Here is a 17,807-nt window from a genome sequence, read left to right as displayed (position 1 = left end):
TGCCTCCGGAAGGTAGGGTTCTCTTCCCATAATGCCAGGAGGCATTGGTCAGGGGCTGTAGTGTGTTAGTTGGCTGTAGATGAACAGGTATGCTTGTTGTTCGCCATCGAGTTTGAGTGATATTAAGAAGCTGTGACTGAGTGGCTTACCTGGTTTGTGTGAGCATAGCCTTTATTTTAGATGAAATATTGAAATGTTGTTCCTCGATAAAAAAAAAAAAACTAAAAAATCTATCCTAGTTTTAAAAAAATGACCTGCAGATGTTTATTTTATTTTTCTGTCGACCACTCTAACGTGCCCACAATGCAGTGAGACTCTATATGGTGCTGGCAAAATCATATGGGCTAGGAACTGTATTGCTGGGGCGGGGGGTTGGCCAAGGAACTGTTGGTTTGGGCCAGGGAGAGGAAGGAGTAAGAGAGGGCGTAGGGAGTCTCCCACCATTAAAGAAAGAGAACAAATATGAGAGCAGCTATATTTAGAGTCAGGAAATGACGACATGAAACCATTCTTCGAATCTGCTGATTGGGCCATTGATCGCGACACATGCCCATTGGGTAGGTCGCCCCAGTGTCTGTGAAGGATCCTCACTTGTGAGGCCAGTTCCTTTCTCACGCCGGATCCCTCACTAGACACTTGAGGAGAGAGCCCTGTAAGGCGCCGAGGATATTCCTGATCCGAGTTCCACAAACAGCTGGAGGCTTCAGTCAACATCTGGCACAGGGAGGATGTCTGACATCAGTAGTTCCCATTTCATTTGCCTAATGACTGTCTTCAACGTACTCCTTCTCCAGCTGCTCGCGCGGTGGAGGCGCCCGGCTTTTTGCGCCCTTCCAATCTGTGTTCATTTCATGTCTCAATAGGGTAGATTGCCTCCCCTCTATGCCTGCCATGTGGTTACATTGCCTTCATGCTGCCTTTCACATATAGAGTAGCTAGCTTTCCTCCACTCTAATCCCCCGCCTTGAGTAAGCGCGACGGGCCTCCGCATTGCTCGCTCCCACCCTCTGCCCTCTTTCCATGGAGTCCATTAGCCTGCAGAATATGAGCACACACTTATGTGAGCTAAGACTGTGCTCGTCCCTTTTTACTCCTCCCTCCCACAATGCATTTTTTCCTAGTGTTAGCTTATGTTATGTTATGGAACTGAGATTTATACCACAAGCCCCTGTTATCTGCATGGTCTGAGGGTGCCCTGGATGATTGAATACAGGGGGTGAGTTGGGGTTGTTGTAGTATCGTGTGGTATTCAGTGTATTGCTTGATATAGTATGACACGAGTGTAAGGTATGGCATGGTACAGCATTGCATTGAACGATGTGGCATGGCATGATGCGGTACTGCATGGCATATTATGAGTGTGAACGGCATAAAAAGGTGTGGTATGGTGTGGAATGGAATTGTGTGTAATGGGGTGGTGCAGAACGGCATATAATGGAATGGGATTGGATGCATGGTCTTGTATAGTATGCAATAGCATGGCATGGTAGGCATGTGCTGGTATGGTTTGCACTGACAAGTATGGAATGGGATGGTATAACGTGGTATGGTTTTGTATGCATTGAGCAGAATGCTATAGAATGATGGACTGGTATGTATGATATAGATCGAATGTTATTGTATGGCATCACCTTGGGTAGGGTAATATGCTAGGGTATATTATAGTATGGTAAGCAATAGAATGGTATGGTAAGACATGACACCGAATAAATAGTATGATATGGCATAGCAATGTTTGTTGGAATGTGTGGAAGGTATGGAGTGCATTGAAAGTGTGGTATTATAATAGGATCTTCTACAGCATGTATGCTCTGTATTAATTGGAAGGGAACGGTGTGCATGGCATAGCATGGAAATCTATGGCATTGCATGGTATGGAATAGTACAGTATGGTATATCATGCTATGTTCTGGTAGTACAGCAAAGTATGACACCTTATCTTATCTGAATGTATTGTATTGTTGATGTTTGCATTGAAGTGTTTATAAGGATCCCAAACCACCAAAAGATTACATCAGACTGTGTGTTACCTTAAGTCTTAGGCACAATTCGTGGAATTTTATGCCTGGTCAAAGATACTGTGTACTGCTGAAAAGTGACTTTGCACTGCCGACACAAACACTTATTCATGAACTGTGCAAAGTGTATTTTTGCAATGCAAAGTCCATAAAATTCATGTTGTACTGCAAAAATGACTATGCACTGACTCTTTGCACAAGCCCGAGTGGGTTTGACCTAGAGAGGAGTGTTCCCAGTGCTCTCTCTGATAAAAGCTGATCTGATGCCTCAGGGGAAGTGGAGGAGATGTTTGGTCGCTTGAAAGTTGAATGGGGAACTGCGGGACCTCCCCTACCACTGTAATATTAAAGCCAGCGTTGGCAGAGCCACTGTTTGCAGTTGGCATTTGCATTGTCCACTTATAGCCATGCATGTGTGTCCGCCTCATAATGAAAGGATCCAGCTCAACGAGCAAGCAAGATCAAGGGCGGCCATCTTGTGATTAATATTAAGTGAGCTGTTAGTCTCTGCTGGCTGATTAAATACTTCCAACACTAAAGCAGCACAACGCCTGCAGCCTACACAGGCCCATCGAATGTTGCAGGGTCTCTGTATCCTCTGGCATGCCATCATTAATAAGCTTAAAACACGCCTTCAAGCCCCAATCACTCAGGGCCATAAACGATGTTCAGAAGATTGGTGCAATCTTTAACTGCACGTTAGCTGCAGGACCAAAAGGAAGGTAACCCTCAGCCCTCCAAAAAACAATACAGACATTCAGAGATGATATATGAGATCCTGTTAAGGAGGGCGTGTCCTGCTTTACAATTCACAGTTTGCCACAAGATGAGAATATCGTGCTACACACCAAGAACCCTGGGTTACTGGCCTCAACATTCGACACTAATCATGTGCCTTGGGGTCTATTCGTGTCCCTCGTGCGCATGCACCAAGGCACGCTGGCTGCAACTGAGGTAAGGAAGGCACTAGAGTCTAGTCATGTGCCTCGTGCACATGCAGCAAGGCATGTGTTAAAACGGACAGAAGGAAGACACTAGGGTCTACTCACGTGCCTCGTGCACTTGCACCAAGGCACGCTGGCTGCAACTGACATAAGAAAGATACTAGGGTCTAGTCATGTGCCTCGTGCACGTGCACCAAGGCACGCGGGCTGCAACTGATATAAGGAAGACACTAGGGTCTAGTCAAGTACCTCCAAGGCACGCTTGCTGTGCCTCGCGCACGTGCACCAAGGCACCCTGGCTGCAGCTGACGTGAGGAAGACATTAGGGGCTAATCAAGTGCCTTGTGCACATGCACCAATGCACACTGGCTGCAACTGACGTAAGGAAGTCATTAGGTGCTAATCACATGCCTCGTGCACATGCAGCAAGGCAAGCTGGCTGCAAATGACATAAGGAAGACACTCGGGTCTAATCACGTACCTCGTGCACATGCAGCAAGGCACACTGGCTGCAACTGACATAAGGAAGACACTAGGGGCTAATCACGTGACTCGAGCACATGCAGGAAGGCACGCTGGCTGCAACTGACATAAGGAAGATACATGGGTATAGTCATGTGCCTCGTGCACATGCAGGAAGGCATGTGCTGCAACTAACAGACAGGGGTGGACTTGCCTATATGGAACTCTGGAGATTTCCCAGTGGACCTCTGCACCCTGGGCCTCTTTTGTGTGGTATTTCCACATTTTCTCATAGGAAAAGGGTTGGGCTTGATCAAAATGTGTCATATGGGGCCACTTTGAAAATGATTTCCAGCGCCTCTTTTGTCCCCCAGTAATTATTTCGAGGGCCTCTTTTAGTTCCCAGTCCACCCCTGCTAACAGAAGGAAGACACTAGGTTCTAATCACATGCCTCGTGCACATGCAGCAAGGCACACTGGTTACAACTGACCTAAGGAAGACACTAGGGTCTAGTCATGCGCCTCGTGCACATTCAGCATGGCACGCTGGCTGCAACGGATGTAAGGAAAACACTAGGGTCTAGTCACATGCCTCGTGCACATGCAGCAAGGCACGCTGACTGCAACGGATGTAAGGAAGACACTAGGGCCTAGTCATGTGCCTCGTGCACATGCACCAAGGTATGCTGGCTGCCACTGACGTAAGGAAGACACTAGGGTCTAGTCACATGCCTCGTGCACATGCAGCAAGGCACGCTGGCTGCCACTGATGTAAGTAAGACACTAGTTTCTAGTCAAGTGCCTCGTGCACATGCACCAAGGCACGCTGGTTGCCACTGACTTAAGGAAGACACTAGAGTTTAGTCACGTGCCTCGTGCAAATGCAGCAAGGCACGCTGGCTGCCACTGATGTAAGGAAGACACTAGTTTCTAGTCACGTGCCTCGTGCACATGCAGCAAGGCACGCTGGCTGACACTGATGTAAGGAAGACACTATTTCTAGTCACGTGCCTCGTGCACATGCACCAAGGCACGCTGGTTGCCACTGACTTAAGGAAGACACTAGAGTTTAGTCACGTGCCTCGTGGACATGCACCAAAGTACGCTGGCTGCCACTGACGTATGGAATACACTAGGGTCTAGTCATGTGCCTCGTGCACATGCACCAAGGCATGCTGGCTGCAACTGACGTAAGGAAGACACTAGGTGCTAATCACATGCCTCGTGCACATGCAGCAAGGCAAGCTGGCTGCAAATGACATAAGGAAGACACTAGGGTCTAATCACGTACCTCGTGCACATGCAGCAAGGCACACTGGCTGCAACTGACATAAGGAAGACACTAGGGTCTAGCCATGTGCCTCGTGCACATGCAGCATGGCACGCTGGCTGCAACGGATGTAAGGAAAACACTAGGGTCTAGTCACATGCCTCGTGCACATGCAGCAAGGCACGCTGGCTGCAACGGATGTAAGGAAGACACCAGGGCCTAGTCATGTGCCTCGTGCACATGCACCAAGGTATGCTGGCTGCCACTGACGTAAGGATTACACTAGGGTCTAGTCACATGCCTCGTGCACATGCAGCAAGGCACGCTGGCTGCCACTGATGTAAGTAAGACACTAGTTTCTAGTCAAGTGCCTCGTGCACATGCACCAAGGCACGCTGGTTGCCACTGACTTAAGGAAGACACTAGAGTTTAGTCACGTGCCTCGTGCAAATGCAGCAAGGCACGCTGGCTGCCACTGATGTAAGGAAGACACTAGTTTCTAGTCACGTGCCTCGTGCACATGCAGCAAGGCACGCTGGCTGACACTGATGTAAGGAAGACACTAGTTTCTAGTCACGTGCCTCGTGCACATGCACCAAGGCACGCTGGTTGCCACTGACTTAAGGAATACACTAGAGTTTAGTCACGTGCCTCGTGCACATGCACCAAAGTACGCTGGCTGCCACTGACGTATGGAATACACTGGTCTAGTCATGTGCCTCGTGCACATGCACCAAGGCATGCTGGCTGCCACTGACATAAGGAAGACACTAGGGTCTAGTCTTGAGCCTCGTGCACACGCAACAAGGCATGCTGGCAGCCTCTGACGTAAGAAAGACACTAGGATCTAGTCATGTGCCTCGTGCACATGCACCAAGGCACGCTAGCTTCCACTGACATAAGGAAGACACTAGGGTCTAGCCATGTGCCTCGTGCACATGCAGAAATGCATGTGCTACAAGTGACGTAAGGAAGACACTAGGGCCTAGTCATATGCCTTGTTCACAAGCAGCATGGAATGCTGGCTTCAGCTGACGTAAGGAAGACACTAGGGTCTAGTCATATGCCTTGTGCACATGCAGCAAGGCACGCTGGCTGCCACTGATGTAAGGAAGACACTAGGTTCTAGTCACGTGCCTCGTGCACATGCACCAAGGCACGCTGGTTGCCACTGACTTAAGGAAGACACTAGGGTCTAGTCACATGCCTCGTGCAAATGCAGCAGGGCATTCTTGCTGCCACTTACATAAGGAAGACACTAGGGTCTTCTCATGTGCCTCGTGCATATGCACCAGGGCACGCTAGCTGCAACTGACATAAGGAAGATACAAGGGTCTAGTCATGTGCCCCGTGAACATGCAGCAGGGGACGCTGGCTGCCACTGACGTAAGGAAGACATTAGAGTCTAGTCATGTGCCTCGTGCACATGCACCAAGGCACGCTAGCTGCCACTGACGTAAGGAAGAAACTAGGGTCTAGTCTTGTGCCTCGTGCACATGCAACAAGGCATGCTGGCTGCCTCTGACGTAAGGAGGACACTAGGGTCTAGTCATGTGCCTCGTGCACATGTACCAAGGCACACTGGATGCAACTGACATAAGGAAGACACTAGGGTCTACTCATGTGCTTTGTGCACATGCACCAAGGCACGCTAGCTGCCACTGACATAATGAAGACAGTAGGGTCTAGTCATGTGCCTCGTGCACATGCAAAAAGGCATGTGCTGCAAGTGACGTAACGAAGACACTAGGGCCTAGTCATATGCCGCGTGCACATACAGAATGGTAAACTGGTTGAAATATACGTAAGTTAGAACACTAGGGTCTATTCACAGGCCTCGTGCACATGCAGCATGGCATGCTGGCTGCAACTGACATAAGGAAGACACTAGGGTCTAGTCATGTGCCTCGTGCACATGCAGCAAGGCACGCTGGCTGCAACTGACATAAGGAAGACACTAGGGTCTAGTCAAGTGCCTCGTGCACATGCACCAAGGCACGCTTGCTGCAAATGACATAAGGAAGACACTAGGGTCTAGTCATGTGCCTTGTGCGTGTGCACCAAGGCACACTGGCTGCAACTTACATAAGGAAGATACTAGGAGCAAATCACGTTCCTCGTGCACGTGCAGCCAGGTACACTGGCTGCAACTGACGTAAGGAAGACACTAGGGTCTAGTCACGTGCCTTGTGTACATGCACCAAGGCACGCTGGTTGCAACTGACATAAGGCAGACAATAGGGTCTAGTCATGTGCCTCGTGCACATGCAGAAAGGCATGTGCTGCAACTAACAGACAGGGGTGGACTGGCCTATATGGAACTCTGGAGATTTCTCAGTGGACCTCTGCACCCTGGGCCTCTTTTGTGTGGTATTTCCACATTTTCTCATAGGAAAGGGGTTGGGCTTGATCAAAATGTGTCATATGGGGCCACTTTGAAAATTATTTCCAGGGCCTCTTTTAGCCCCAGTAATTATTTCCAGGGCCTCTTTTAGTTCCCAGTCCATCCCTGCTAATAGAAGGAAGACACTAGGGTCTAATCACATGCCTCGTGCACATGCATCAAGGCACGCTGGCTACAACTGACGTAAGGAAGACACTAGGGTCTAGTCATGCGCCTCGTGCACATGAAGCATGGCACGCTGGCTGCAACGCATGTAAGGAAGACACTAGGGTGTAGTCATTTGCCTCGTGCACATGCTCCAAGGCGAGCTGGATGCAACTGACCTAAGGAAGACAAAAGGGTCTAGTCACGTGCCTCGTGCACGTGCAGCAAGGCACGCTGGCTGCCACTGACGTAAGGGAGACACTAGGGTCTAGTCACATGCCTCGTGCACATGCAGCATGGCACGCTGGCTGCCACTGATGTAAGAAAGACACTAGGTTCTAGTCACGTGCCTCGTGCACATGCACCAAAGCACGCTGGTTTCCACTGACTTAAGGATGACACTAGGGTCTAGTCACGTGCCTCTTGCAAATGCAGCAGGGCACACTGGCTGCCTCTAACATAAGGAAGACACTAGAGTCTTCTCATGTGCCTCGTGCATATGCACCAGGGCACGCTAGCTGCAACTGACATAAGGAAGACACAAGGGTCTAGTCATGTGCCTCGTGCACATGCAGCAGGGCACGCTGGCTGCAACTGACGTAAGGAAGACACTAGGGTCTAGTCACGTGCCTCATGCACATGCAGAATGGCAGGCTAGCTGCAACGGATGTAAGGAAGACACAAGGGTCTAGTCATGTGCCTTGTGCACATGCACCAAGGCACGCTGGTTGCAACTGACATAAGGCAGACAATAGGGTCTAGTCATGTGCCTCGTGCACATGCAGAAAGGCATGTGCTGCAACTAACAGACAGGGGTGGACTGGCCTATATGGAACTCTGGAGATTTCTCAGTGGACCTCTGCACCCTGGGCCTCTTTTGTGTGGTATTTCCACATTTTCTCATAGCAAAGGGGTTGGGCTTGATCAAAATGTGTCATATGGGGCCACTTTGAAAATTATTTCCAGGGCCTCTTTTGGCCCCCAGTAATTATTTCCAGGGCCTCTTTTAGTTCCCAGTCCATCCCTGCTAATAGAAGGAAGACACTAGGGTCTAATCACATGCCTTGTGCACATGCATCAAGGCACGCTGGCTACAACTGACGTAAGGAAGACACTAGGGTCTAGTCATGCGCCTCGTGCACATGAAGCATGGCACGCTGGCTGCAACGCATGTAAGGAAGACACTAGGGTGTAGTCATGTGCCTCGTGCACATGCTCCAAGCAAGCTGGATGCAACTGACGTAAGGAAGACAATAGGGTCTAGTCACATGCCTCGTGCACGTGCAGCAAGGCACGCTGGCTGCCACTGACGTAAGGGAGACACTAGGGTCTAGTCACGTGCCTCGTGCACATGCACCAAAGCACGCTGGTTTCCACTGACTTAAGGATGACACTAGGGTCTAGTCACGTGCCTCGTGCAAATGCAGCAGGGCACACTGGCTGCCTCTAACGTAAGGAAGACACTAGGGTCTTCTCATGTGCCTCGTGCATATGCACCAGGGCACGCTAGCTGCAACTGACATAAGGAAGACACAAGGGTCTAGTCATGTGCCTCGTGCACATGCAGCAGGGCACGCTGGCTGCCACTGATGTAAGGAAGACACTAGGGTCTAGTCATGTGCTTTGTGCACATGCACCAAGGCACGCTGGCTGCCACTGACGTAAGGAAGACACTAGGGTCTAGTCTTGTGCCTCGTGCACATGCAACAAGGCATGCTGGCTGCCTGTGACGTAAGGAGGACACTTGGGTCTAGTCATGTGCCTCGTGCACATGCACCAAGGCACGCTGGCTGCAACTGACATAAGGAAGACACTAGGGTCTAGTCATGTGCCTCGTGCACATGCACCAAGGCACGCTAGCTGCCACTGACATAAGTAAGACACTAGGGGCTAGCCATGTGCTTCGTGCACGTGCAGAAAGGCATGTGCTGCAGGTGACATAAGGAAGACACTAGGGCCTAGTCATATGCCTCGTGCACATGCAGCATAGCATGCTGGCTGCAACTGACGTAAGGAAGACAGTAGGGTCTAGTCACGTGCCTTGTGCACATGCAGCAAGGCACGCTGGCTGCCACTGACATAAGGAAGACATTAGGTTCTAGTTACGTGCCTCGTGCACATGCACCAAGGCACGCTGGTTGCCACTGACTTAAGGAAGACACTAGGGTTTTCTCATGTGCCTCGCGCATATGCACCAGGGCACGCTAGCTGCAACTGGCATAAGGAAGACACAAGGCTCTAATCATGTGCCACGTGCACATGCACCAAAGCACGCTTGCTGCCACTAACGTAAGGAAGACACTAGGGTCTAGTCATGTGCCTCGTGCACATGCACCAAGGAACGCTGGCTGCCACTGACGTTAGGAAGAGACTAGGGTCTAGTCTTGTGCTGACGTTAGGAAGAGACTAGGGTCTAGTCTTGTGCCTCGTGCACATGCAACAAGGCATGCTGGCTGCCTCTGACGTAAGGAGGACACTAGGGTCTAGTCATTTGCCTCGTGCACATGTACCAAGCAAGGCACACTTGCTTCAACTGACATAAAGAAGACACTAGAGTCTAGTCATGTGCTCGTGCACATGCAGCAAGGCAAGTGTTAAAACTGACAGAAGGAAGACACTAGGGTCTAATCACGTGCCTCGTAAACATGCAGCAAGGCACGCTGGCTGCAACGAAAGTAAGGAAGACACTAGGGTCTAGTCATGTGCCTTGTGCACGAGCACCAAGGCATGCTGGCTGCAACTGACAACTGACATAAGGATGACACTAGGGTCTAGTCACGTGCCTCGTGCACATTTACCAAGGCACGCTTGCTGTGCCTCGTGCACATGCACCAAGGCACGCTTGCTGCAACTGACGTAAGGAAGACATTAGGGTCTAGTCATGTGCCTTGTGCACGTGCACCAAGGCATGCTGGCTGCAACTGATGTAAGTAAGACAGGAGGGGCTAATCACGTGCCTTGTGCCCATGCAGCAAGGCACGCTGTCTGCAACTGATGTAAGGAAGACACTAGGGTCTAGTCTTGTGCCTCGTGCAAATGCAGCAGGGCACGCTGGCTGCCACTGACGTAAGGAAGACAATAGGGTCTTCTCATGTGCCTCGTGCACATGCACCATGGCACGCTGGTTGCAAATGGCCACTTTCCTTCTGGAAAGGCATGTGCTGCAACTAACAGACAGGGGGGGACTGGCCTTTATGGAACTCTGGAGATTTCCCAGTGGACCTCTGCACCCTGGGACTCTTTTTTGTGGTATCTTCACATTTTCTGATAGGAAAAGGGTTGGGCTTGATCAAAATGTGTCATATGGGGCCACTTTGAAAATGATTTCCAGGGCCTCTTTTGGCCCCCAGTAATTATTTCCAGGGCCTCTTTTAGTTCCCAGTCCACCCCTGCTAACAGAAGGAAGACACCAGGGTCGAATCACATGCCTCGTGCACATGCAGCAAGGCACACTGGCTAAAACTGATGCAAGGAAGACACTAGGGTCTAGTCATGTGCCTCATGCTCATGCAGCATGGCACGCTAGCTGCAACGGATGTAAGGAAGACACTAGGGTCTAGTCATGTGCCTCATGCACATGCAGCAAGGCACGCTGGCTGCCACTAACTTAAGGAAGACACTAGGGTCTAGTCACATGCCTCGTGCAAATGAAGCAGGGCACGCTGGCTGCCACTGACGTAAGGAAGACAGTAGGGTCTAGTCATGTGCCTCGTGCACTTGCACCAAGGCACGCTGGCTGCCACTGACGTAAGGAAGACACTAGGGTCTAGTCTTGTGCCTCGTGCACATGCAACAAGGCATGCTGGTTGCCTCTGATGTAAGGAGGACACTAGGGTCTAGTCATGTGCCTCGTGCACATGCACTAAGGCACGCTAGCTGCCACTGACATAAGGAAGACACTAGGGTCTAGTCATGTGCCTCGTGCACATGCAGAAATGCATGTGCTGCAAGTGACGTAACAAAGACACTAGGGCTTAGTCATATGCCTTGTGCACATGCAGCATGGCACGATGGCTCAACTGACGTAAGGGAAACACTAGGGTCTAATCACGGTCCTCGTGCACATGCAGCATGACATGCTGGCTGCATCTGTCATAAGGAGGATACAAGGGTCTAATCACGTGCCCTGTGCACATGCAGCAAGGCACACTGGCTGCAACTGAAGTAAGGAGGACACTTGGGTCTAGTCATGTACCTCATGCACGTGCACCAAGGTACGCTGGCTGCAACTGATGTCAGGAAGACATTAGGGGCTAATCACGTGCCTCATGCACATGGATCAATGCACGCTGGCTGCAACTGACGTAAGGAAGACACTAGGTGCTAATCACGTGCCTCATGCACATGCAGCAAGGCACACTGGCTGCAACTGACATAAGGAAGATACTATAGTCTGGTCATGTGCCTCGTGCCGATGCAGCAAGCCATGTGTTAAAACTGACAGAAGGAAGACACTCGGGTCGAATCATGTGCCTCGTACACATGCAGCAAGGCACGCTGGCTGCAACTGAAGTAAGGAAGATACTAGGGTCTAGTCACATGCCTCGTGCACGTGCACCAAGGCACACTGGCTGCAACTGACAACTGACATAAGGATGAAAATAGGGTCTAGTCAAGTGCCTCGTGCACATGCACCAAGGCACGCTTGCTGTGCCTCGTGCACATGCAGCAAGGCACGCTGTCTGCAACTGACGTAAGGAAGACATTAGGGTCTAGTCATGTGCCTCGTGCATGTACACCAAGGCACGCTGGCTGCAACTGACCTAAGGAAGACACTAGGGTCTAGTCATGTGCCTCGTGCACATGCAGCAAGGCACACTGGCTGCAACTGAAGTAAGGAAGACACTAGGGTCTAGTCATGTGCCTCGTGCACGTGCACCAAGGCAGACTGGCTGCAACTGACAACTGACATAAGGATGAAAATAGGGTCTAGTCAAGTGCCTCATGCACATGTACCAAGGCACGCTTGCTGTGCCTCGTGCACATGCAGCAAGGCACGCTGTCTGCAACTGACGTAAGGAAGACATTAGGGTCTAGTCATGTGCCTCGTGCACGTACACCAAGGCACGCTGGCTGCAACTGACCTAAGGAAGACACTAGGGTCTAGTCATGTGCCTCGTGCACATGCAGCAAGGCACACTGGCTGCAACTGACTTAGGGAACACACTTGGGTCTAATCACGGGCCTTGTGCACATGCAGCAAGGCACTCTGGCTGCAACTGACATAAGGAAGACACTAGGGTCTAGCCATATGCCTCGTGCACATGCAGCACGGCATGCTGGCTGCAACTGACATAAGGAAGGCACTAGGGTCTAATCACCGGCCTTGTGCACATGCAGCATGGCATGCTGGCTGCAACTGACATAAAGAAGACACAAGGGTCTAGTCATGTACCTCGTGCAAGTGCCCAAGGCACGCTGGCTACAACTGATGTAAGGAAGACATTAGGGGCTAATCACGTACCTCATGCACATTCACCAAAGCACGCTGGCTGCAACTGATGTAAGGGAGACACTAGGTGCTAATCACGTGCCTCGTACACATGCACCAAGGCACGCTGGCTGCAACTGACATAAGGAAGAAAATAGGGTCTAGTCATGTGCCTCGTGCACATGCAGAAAGGCATGCTGGTTGCCTCTGATGTAAGGAGGACACTAGGGTCTAGTCATGTGCCTCGTGAACATGCACCAAGGCACGCTGGCTGCAACTGACATAAGGAAGACACTAGGGTCTAGTCATGTGCCTCGTGCACATGCACCAAGGCACGCTTGCTGTGCCTCGTGCACATGCAGCAAGGCACGCTGTCTGCAACTGACGTAAGGAAGACATTAGGGTCTAGTCATGTGCCTCGTGCACGTACACCAAGGCACGCTGGCTGCAACTGACCTAAGGAAGACACTAGGGTCTAGTCATGTGCCTCGTGCACATGCAGCAAGGCACACTGGCTGCAACTGACTTAGGGAACACACTTGGGTCTAATCACGGGCCTTGTGCACATGCAGCAAGGCACTCTGGCTGCAACTGACATAAGGAAGACACTAGGGTCTAGCCATATGCCTCGTGCACATGCAGCACGGCATGCTGGCTGCAACTGACATAAGGAAGGCACTAGGGTCTAATCACGGGCCTTGTGCACATGCAGCATGGCATGCTGGCTGCAACTGACATAAAGAAGACGCAAGGGTCTAGTCATGTACCTCGTGCAAGTGCCCAAGGCACGCTGGCTACAACTGACCTAAGGAAGACACTAGGGTCTAGTCATGTGCCTCGTGCACATGCAGCAAGGCACACTGGCTGCAACTGACTTAGGGAACACACTTGGGTCTAATCACGGGCCTTGTGCACATGCAGCAAGGCACTCTGGCTGCAACTGACATAAGGAAGACACTAGGGTCTAGCCATATGCCTCGTGCACATGCAGCACGGCATGCTGGCTGCAACTGACATAAGGAAGACACTAGGTGCTAATCACGTGCCTCGTACACATGCACCAAGGCACGCTGGCTGCAACTGACATAAGGAAGAAAATAGGGTCTAGTCATGTGCCTCGTGCACATGCAGAAAGGCATGCTGGTTGCCTCTGATGTAAGGAGGACACTAGGGTCTAGTCATGTGCCTCGTGAACATGCACCAAGGCACGCTGGCTGCAACTGACATAAGGAAGACACTAGGGTCTAGTCATGTGCCTCGTGCACATGCACCAAGGCACGCTAGCTGCCACTGACATAAGAAAGACACTAGGGTCTAGTCATGTGCCTTGTGCACATGCAGAAATGCATGTGCTGCAAGTGACGTAACGAAGACACTAGGACCTAGTCATATGCCTTGTGCACATGCAGCATGACATTCTGGCTGCAACTGACATAAGGAAGACACTAGGGTCTAATCACGTACCCCGTGCACATGCAGCAAGGCACACTGGCTGCAACTGAAGTAAGGAAGACACTAGGGTCTAGTCATGTACCTTGTGAACGTGCACCAAGGTACGCTGGTTGCAACTGATGTAAGGAAGACATTAGGGGCTAATCATGTGCCTCATGCTCATGCACATGCAGCAAGGCAAGCTGGCTGCAACTGACATAAGGAAGACACTAGGGTCTAATCACGTGCACCGTGCACATGCAGCAAGGCACACTGGCTGCAACTGACATAAGGAAGACACTATAGTCTGGTCATGTGCCTCGTGCACATGCAGCAATGCCTGTGTTAAAACTGACAGAAGGAAGACACTCGGGTCTAGTCACGTGCCTCGTACACATGCAGCAAGGCACGCTGGCTGCAACTGAAGTAAGGAAGACACTAGGGTCTAGACATGTGCCTCGTGCACGTACACCAAGGCACACTGGCTGCAACTGACAACTGACATAAGGATGAAAATAGGGTCTAGTCAAGTGCCTTGTGCACATGTACCAAGGCACGCTCGCTTTGCCTCGTGCACATGCACCAAGGCACGCTTGCTGCAACTGACGTAAGGAAGACATTAGGGTCTAGTCATGTGCCTCGTGCACGTACACCAAGGCATGCTGGCTGCAACTGACGTAAGTAAGACACTAGGGGCTAATCACGTGCATTGGCACATGCAGCAAGGCACGCTAGCTGCAACAGACCTAAGGAAGATACTAGGGTCTAGTCATGTGCCTCATGCACGTGCACCAAGGCACACTGGCTGCAACTGATTTAGGGAACACACTAGGGTCTAATCACAGGCCTTGTGCACATGCAGCAAGGCATTCTGGATGCAACTGACATAAGGAAGACACTACGGTCTAGTCATATGCCTCGTGCACATGCAGCATGGCATGCTGGCTGCAACTGGCATAAGGAAGACACTAGGGTCTAATCACGGGCCTTGTGCACATGCAGCATGGCATGCTGGCTGCAACTGACATAAGGAAGGCACAAGGGTCTAGTCATGTACCTTGTGCAAGTGCCCAAGGCACGCTGGCTGCAACTGATGTAAAGAAGACATTAGGGGCAAATCACGTGCCTCATGCACATGGATCAATGCACGCTGGCTGCAACTGATGTAAGGGAGACACTAGGTGCTAATCACGTGCCTTGTACACGTGCACCAAGGCACACTGGCTGCAACTGACGTAAGGAAGACACTAGGGTCTAATCATGTGCCTTGTGCACATGCAGCAAGGCACACTGGCTGCAACTGACATAAGGAAGACACTAGGGTCTAATTGTGTGCCTCATGCACATGCAGCAAGGCACGCTGGCTGCAACTGACATATGGAAGATACATGGGTATAGTCATGTGCCTCATGCACATGCAGAAAGGCTTGTGCTGCAACTAACAGACGGGTGTGGACTTGCATATATGGAACTCTGGAGATTTCCCAGTGGACCTCTGCACCCTGGGCCTCTTTTGTGTAGTATTTCCACATTTTCTCATAGGAAAAGGGTTGGGCTTGATCAAAATGTGTCATATGGGGCCACTTTGAAAATTATTTCCAGGGCCTCTTTTAGTTCCCAGTCCACCCCTGCTAACAGAAGGAAGATACTAGGGTCTAGTCATGTGCCTCGTGCATATGCAGCAAGGCACACTGGCTAAAACTGATGTAAGGAAGACACTAGGGTCTAGTCATGCTCCTCGTGCACATGCACCAAGGCACACTGGCTAAAACTGATGTAAGGAAGACACTAGGGTCCAGTCACGTGCCTCATGCACATGCAGAAAGGCATGTGCTGCAAGTGACGTAACGAAGACACTAGGACCTAGTCATATGCCTTGTGCACATGCAGCATGGCACGCTGGCTGCAACTGACGTAAGGAAGACACTAGGGTCTAATCACAGTCCTCGTGCACATGCAGCATGACATGCTGGCTGCAACTGACATAAGGAAGACACTAGGGTCTAATCACGTACCCCGTGCACATGCAGCAAGGCACACTGGCTGCAACTGAAGTAAGGAAGACACTAGGGTCTAGTAATGTACCTTGTGCACGTGCACCAAGGCACTCTGGCTGCAACTGACATAAGGAAGACACTAGGGTCTAATCACATGCACCGTGCACATGCAGCAAGGCACACTGGCTGCAACTGACATAAGGAAGACACTATAGTCTGGTCATGTGCCTCGTGCACATGCAGCAATGCATGTGTTAAAACTGACAGAAGGAAGACACTCGGGTCTAATCACGTGCCTCGTACACATGCAGCAAGGCACGCTGGCTGCAACTGAAGTAAGGAAGACACTAGGGTCTCGTCATGTGCCTCGTGCACGTACACCAATGCACACTGGCTGCAACTGACAACTGACATAAGTATGAAAATAGGGTCTAGTCAAGTGCCTTGTGCACATGTACCAAGGCACGCTCGCTTTGCCTCGTGCACATGCACCAAGGCACGCTTGCTGCAACTGACGTAAGGAAGACATTAGGGTCTAGTCATGTGCCTCGTGCACGTACACCAAGGCATGCTGGCTGCAACTGACGTAAGTAAGACACTAGGGGCCAATCACGTGCCTCGTGCACATGCAGCAAGGCACGCTGGCTGCAACAGACCTAAGGAAGATACTAGGGTCTAGTCATGTGCCTCATGCACGTGCACCAAGGCACACTGGCTTCTACTGATTTAGGGAACACACTAGGGTCTAATCACAGGCCTTGTGCACATGCAGCAAGGCATTCTGGCTGCAACTGACATAAGGAAGACACTACGGTCTAGTCATATGCCTCGTGCACATGCAGCATGGCATGCTGGCTGCAACTGGCATAAGGAAGACACTAGGGTCTAATCACGGGCCTTGTGCACATGCAGCATGGCATGCTGGCTGCAACTGACATAAGGATGGCACAAGGGTCTAGTCATGTACCTTGTGCAAGTGCCCAAGGCACGCTGGCTGCAACTGATGTAAAGAAGACATTAGGGGCAAATCACGTGCCTCATGCACATGGATCAATGCACGCTGGCTGCAACTGATGTAAGGGAGACACTAGGTGCTAATCACGTGCCTCGTACACGTGCACCAAGGCACACTGGCTGCAACTGACGTAAGGAAGACACTAGGGTCTAATCATGTGCCTCGTGCACATGCAGCAAGGCACACTGGCTGCAACTGACATAAGGAAGACACTAGGGTCTAATTGTGTGCCTCATGCACATGCAGCAAGACACGCTGGCTGCAACTGACATATGGAAGATACATGGGTATAGTCATGTGCCTCATGCACATGCAGAAAGGCATGTGCTGCAACTAACAGACGGCTGTGGACTTGCATATATGGAACTCTGGAGATTTCCCAGTGGACCTCTGCACCCTGGGCCTCTTTTGTGTAGTATTTCCACATTTTCTCATAGGAAAAGGGTTGGGCTTGATTAAAATGTGTCATATGGGGCCACTTTGAAAATTATTTCCAGGGCCTCTTTTAGTTCCCAGTCCACCCCTGCTAACAGAAGGAAGACACTAGGGTCTAATCACATGCCTTGTGCACATGCAGCAAGGCGCGCTGGATAGTACTGATGCAAGGAAGACAATAGGGTCTAGTCATGTGCCTCGTGCACATGCAGCAAGGCACACTGGCTAAAACTGATGTAAGGAAGACACTAGGGTC

This window comes from Ambystoma mexicanum, chromosome 13 (genome assembly GCF_040938575.1).
Source record: "Ambystoma mexicanum isolate Mex_15411 chromosome 13, UKY_AmexF1_1, whole genome shotgun sequence".
NCBI classification, from domain to species: domain Eukaryota; kingdom Metazoa; phylum Chordata; class Amphibia; order Caudata; family Ambystomatidae; genus Ambystoma; species Ambystoma mexicanum.
Note: the sequence above shows the minus strand (reverse complement) of the source record.